The sequence below is a fragment of the Triticum urartu genome, chromosome 2A, assembly GCF_056163025.1.
Source record: "Triticum urartu cultivar PI428250 chromosome 2A, HENAU_Tu73, whole genome shotgun sequence".
Taxonomy (NCBI): Eukaryota; Viridiplantae; Streptophyta; class Magnoliopsida; order Poales; family Poaceae; genus Triticum; species Triticum urartu.
This window is the reverse complement of record NC_141874.1, coordinates 441,975,006-441,981,005: the sequence shown is the minus strand read 5'-3', so window position 1 is coordinate 441,981,005 and position 6,000 is coordinate 441,975,006.

The window sequence follows — 6,000 nt, the reverse complement described above, 5'->3', positions numbered from 1 at the left end:
CGCTCGATCGCATTTGGCCGGACACACTTTCCTGGGTCATGCCCGGCCCCAGAAGATCAACACGTCGCAGCCCTACCTAGGCACAACAGAGAGGTCAGCACGCCGGTCTAAATCCTATGGCGCAGGGGTCTAGGCCCATCTCCCTTTGCACACCTGCACGTTGCGAACGCGGCCGGAAGCAGACCTAGCCTAGCAGGCGTTCCAGTCCAATCCAGCACGTGCCGCTCAGTCGCTGATGCCACGAAGGCTTCGGCTGATACCACGACGTCGAGTGCCCATAACTATCCCCGCGTAGATGGTTAGTGCGTATAGGCCAGTAGCCAGACTCAGATCAAATACCGAGATCTCGTTAAATGTGTTATCTTGAAATAACTGCGAACGCCGACCAGGGCCAGGCCCACCTCTCTCCTAGGTGGTCTCAACCTGCCCTGTCGCTTCGCCACAAAGTTTCACTCAGAGGGCCGTCGGGACAAACGTCCTTTCGGACCCAATCCGTGAATCACTCGCGGGTACTCCTACGAGCCGACCCGTCTTTAGTTACCACAAGTATCATATATTATGTATATAAGTATATACCCGTGATCAACTCCCGAGTGATCACGACCCGATAGTATAGCATGGCAGACGGACAAGAATGTAGGGCCACTGATGGTAAACTAGCATCCTATACTAAGCATTTAGGATTGCAGGTAAGGTATCAACAGTTGTAGCAACAATGACAGGCTATGCATCATGATAGGATTAACGGAAAGCAGTAACATGCTACACTACTCTAATGCAAGCAGTATAGAGAGTAGAGTAGGCGATATCTGGTGATCAAGGGGGGGGCTTGCCTGGTTGCTCTGGCAAGAGAGAGGGGTCGTCAACACCATAGTCGAACTAGGGTCGCCGGCAGTCTCGGGGTCTACCGGAAAATAGTAACGGAGGGGGAATACAATAAATAATAGAGAAATCAAAGTATCACAAAGCATAACGAGACAATACGCGGTGCTAGAGGTGACCTAACGCGGTATGAGATGATACCGGTGAAGGGGGAAACATCCGGGAAAATATCCTCGGTGTTTCGCGTTTTTGGACAGATGAATTGGAGGGGAAAGTTACGTGTTCGCTATGGTAGGGATGCGTGACGGACGAACGGGCTGCGTATACGGATTCGTCTCGTCGTTCTGATCAATTTTCATATACAAAGTATTTTCATCTGAGCTACGGATTATTTTATATTAATTTTTAAAATTTTTAAATCATTTTCTAGAATCAACAGAATTAATTTAATACTAAAATACATTTCTGACGTCAGCATGACGTCATCACGACGTCAGCAGTCAACCAGTCAGTTGACTGGGTCAAACCGACGCGTGGGTCCTACTGTCATTGACTAAGACTAATTAAACAGATTAATTAGTTTCATTAGTAATTAGGTCAACCTAACAAAGATTAATTAAGTTAATTAATTCATCAATTAATTAATTAATTAATATTTAAATTTTTTACTTGTTTATTTATCTATTATTATTTTTATTAAATATCTTTTTTTCGTTCTGGGGCGTGGGCCCGGCATGTCATTGGCCCAGAGGGCCGAAGGCTGGTGCGGGCATCGGGTGCTAGGCGCCGGGCCACGTTTAGCGGGCGTGGCCGCCCGACAAGGCGCCCGAGGGGGCGGCGAGGCCGTGGCGATGCGGGCGGTCGCCAGAGGGGGATGCCGGTGCTGTGGAGCAGCAGCAGAGCCACCGTAGGGTGGAAGCGGGGCGACGACGTGGGGAGCCGTGCGTGCAACAGCAGGTGGGGCAAGTAGCGGTGGCGGAGGCGGGGAGCAAGGCCGGCGACAAGCAGGCCCGCGGGCGTCAGAGAAGCAGCAGCAGGGGGTGGATGCGGTCAGGGGCGCGACGCGCGGTGGAGCGGGGCGGAGAGCGTGGGCACACGCAGCGCGTGCGGTGGGGCGTGGGCATACGCCAGCGAGCCGGGGCGCGGCCTAGCACGGATGCGCACGCGCGCAGCAACGGCGAAGGCGTCCGGCGCCAGGAGCAGGTGCAGGCGGGTAGCGGAATCAGGCGCGCGGGCGTGTCGCGCGCGCGGTGAACGGCGCCGAGCAAGGAGGAAACGGGGGAAGGAGGAGGAGGACGGAGGCTGTGGCCTCACAGGGGCGTGTAGGGACGGGGCAGTGGAGTCGGGGAGGGAGTCGAAGACGACGTCGATGGGGAGGCAGTCCGGCGGGAAGGTCCGTCGAGGAGGAGGGCGGCGAGGCGTTCCGGCCGACGGGGATCCGGGGGCGACGGGGTCGGCGCGATGCGAGGCGTCGTCGAGCGGGGAGGTGAGGTGAGGGGCGCCCGATCCAGATCCAAAACGGGGGGGGGGGGACGAGAGAGAGACGTGGGGGCGAGTGGGGTTGACTGGTTAGGGTTCGGTCGTGGGCAGGGGGCCATATAGGCCTGCTTAGCTGGGCCGGCTAGCACAGCGGTCTGCTGGGCCGTGGCCCAATTGGGCCAAGTGGGTTTTCCTCTTTTTTACTTTTCTGTTAATTTTCTTTTTTATCTATTTCTTTTCTGTTTTCACTTTAGTTACAATTTATTCTTTGTTTAGCAAAAATATGACAATAGCTCCAACTTAGTGTTTCAAAACAACCCACTACCCTAAAAGTTTTACCTCAAAATAAAATAGTTTATGATTTTTTTTAAAAATATCAAAGGCACTTATTCAATCGTTTTAACTACTGTTTTAATCATTTTAGAGTATTTAAACATTTTATAAAAGTGGGATTTCCTCACCTCAATTAACTTTGCATTACTTGGCACAACCCGGACATTTTAGTTTTAAAGTTTGAAAACTTTTGTTGTTTGCCTTTAATTCAATTTTGAATTTGAATCATTTTTGAACTAACCCGAGATTAGCAACTATAATCGAGGTGACGTGGCATCATTAGCAGAGGATCACTGTAGCTTAATTACATGGGCGTCACAGCTAACTCCTCGGTCAGAGACAAATCTCTCGCAGCGAGGAAGATCACAGTCTCTTGCTGGTAAGTATTTGCTCGGAACACAAAGAGCTTTCTCTCGCAAGTTCATAGGACTTGGGTTTAGCTTTAGAGTATCAAAGCTTTGAACGCTACACCCCTCTTAGTAGTACGGTGGTCCTGTGACTCAATAAAGAGAAAAGAAACAACAAAATAAATGATACGTCTTCACCTCGTCTTTGATCTTCTCGGTCGCAGTCTCTTCGTTTGGACAAGCATCGAACCAATTACTTCGCGTCAGCAATTTTTGAGGGGTCACTCTTGTCCTCATAATCTTCGGTGATAATCTTCACTACTACGCAGGGGATTATCTTCGACGTTTGAATCAAACTCCTCTTGACTTCAGGGACCTGTTACTCTGTGTGCACTAGCAAACACGTAAGTCCCATACTATTTATGTCAACAAACTCCGAAATATAAGGAGGCAAACTATTGCACCAACAATCTCCCCCTTTTTGGACGGTTGTTAACAAAACAGATAATCATCAAAGTGAAGATAGATAAGTGACAAGTGATTCCAATGAGTGGATAAGTGTTACTTTGCTCGATGATGAAATAGACTCCCCTTAAATGTATGCAGGGAAGAAGATATGAGATTAATTCTCCTGCAAGTATTGAAGTATACAAAGGAAAATTCAATCATTCGAGACAATGATTCGCACTAATGACATATAATCCATCATGATTGTAGTGCTATCGTTCATAATTTTCGATAATAATTCCACATGCAAAACAAATGTTTCGAGAGAAAAAGTGCAGCGGGAGGGGTTATTAACATTACATCACATAAGTTTTTACAACTCAGAGTAGATAGGCTTAAACCAGAAGTTTCAAACTTGCACGAAACCAAAACAAAGAAACACAAAGAAAATCTATCGAGACTCAACGTAATTCTCCACCTTTTTGTCAACTAGTGTCAAAAAGGTAACGAATAACGGGAGTGCAAAAGCGCGGAACTTGCTTCACTTAGTGGCATCTCCAGAAGAACTAGCCGAGGTGATTTCGTCTTCGGAAGTGACTGGATTGGCTTCGTCTTCAGCAGCAGCGGATTTTCTTTCAGGGATAACAACTTGGGGCTGAGGAGGCGATGGCATATTGGGGCAACCACATGAGGAATATGGGATAACACATTGCCTTCGGTGGGTTTCTCAGTCGATGAGGTGGGCTTCGGATTCTCCAATCAGCCTGCGAAGCTTGAGATGTAGAAGATCGATGGTTGGCTCACGACCTGGAAGAGGAGGGGTACTCTGTTCTTGGAAATCATTAATAGTGAAGCCTTTATCAATATAATCATAGAGCTCTTAGAGATTGACATTCAGGAGTTGTTTCTCGGTGAAGAACTTGCGAAGCAATTTCCAGAGCCTCTTCTAGTTCTCATCTGTAATCAGATGCACGATTCTGGTTCGATTATTGATAGCATTTAGCTCGGAAGCGAGATGTTCTTTTTTGTGTCTATCCTCAACGATGTGCTACAACAGCAGTTGTTGAGTATGCAAACTAACTTTGAGTTGCGATGGAGGTTGAAGCAAAATCTTTCGGTCACGATGAGAGAGACGTGGGCCATTAAATTGCCTGTGATAATCATGAGCGCTTGACGCGAGCGATTTACCTGAAGAAATATCTTCCATGATTTGTAGGGTATCATGAACAGGAGGGATAAATCTTTTGTGACTTTCCTTCTGAAAGGATCGAGAAGAGGTGTCTAGAGGGGGGTGATTAGACACTAAGTACCAAAAGTTGCAGTTTTTAATTTCTTTGTGTTGAAGTGGAGTTTTGGCACAAGTTTAACAAACACAATACATATCAAGCAAGCATGCAAAGAGTATATGAGCAGCGGAAAGTAAAGCATGCAACTTGCAAGAATGTAAAGGGAAGGGTTTGGAGAATTCAAACGCAATTGGAGACACGGATGTTTTTGTCGTGGTTCCGATAGGTGGTGCTATCGTACATCCACGTTGATGGAGACTTCAACCCACGAAGGGTAACGGTTACGCGAGTCCATGGAGGGCTCCACCCACGAAGGGTCCACGAAGAAGCAACCTTGTCTATCCCATCATGGCCATCGCCCACGAAGGACTTGCTTCACTAGCGGTAGATCTTCATGAAGTAGGCGATCTCCTTGCCCTTACAAACTCCTTGGTTCAACTCCACAATCTTGTCGGAGGCTCCCAAGTGACACCTAGCCAATCTAGGAGACACCACTCTCCAAGAAGTAACAAATGGTGTGTTGATGATGAACTCCTTGCTCTTGTGCTTCAAATGATAGTCTCCCCAACACTCAACTCTCTCTCACAGGATTTGGATTTGGTGGAAAGAAGATTTGAGTGGAAAGCAACTTGGGGAAGGCTAGAGATCAAGATTCATATGGTGGGAATGGAATATCTTGGCCTCAACACATGAGTAGGTGGTTCTCTCTCAGAAAGTGTGTATTGGAAGTGTAGGTATGTTCTGATGGCTCTCTCCACGAATGAATAGTGGGTGGAGGGGTATATATAGCCTCCACACAAAAACTAACCGTTACACACAATTTACCAATCTCGGTGAGACCGAATTGAGAAACTCGGTCGGACCGATTTAGCAAACCTAGTGACCATTAGGATTTTCGGTGGGACTGAGATGCAACTCGGTAGGACCGATATGGTTAGGGTTAGGGCATAACGTAATCTCGGTGAGACCGATTACACAAACTCGGTGGGACCGATTTTGGTAGTAAGCTAACCAGAGAGTTGGTCAGGCAAACTTGGTGAGACCGATTACACAAACTCGGTGGGACCGATTTTGGTAATAAGCTAACCAGAAAGTTTGCATTGTAATCTCGGTAGTACCGATTGCTCAATCTCGGTGGGACCGATTTTGGTAATGGACATACACAGAGAGATTACAATCCCATCTCTGTGAGACCGAGATCCCTATCGGTGAAACCGATTTGCCTAGGGTTTGTGGCAGTGGCTATGACATCTGAACTCGATGGCGCCGGATAGAAAGAATCGGTG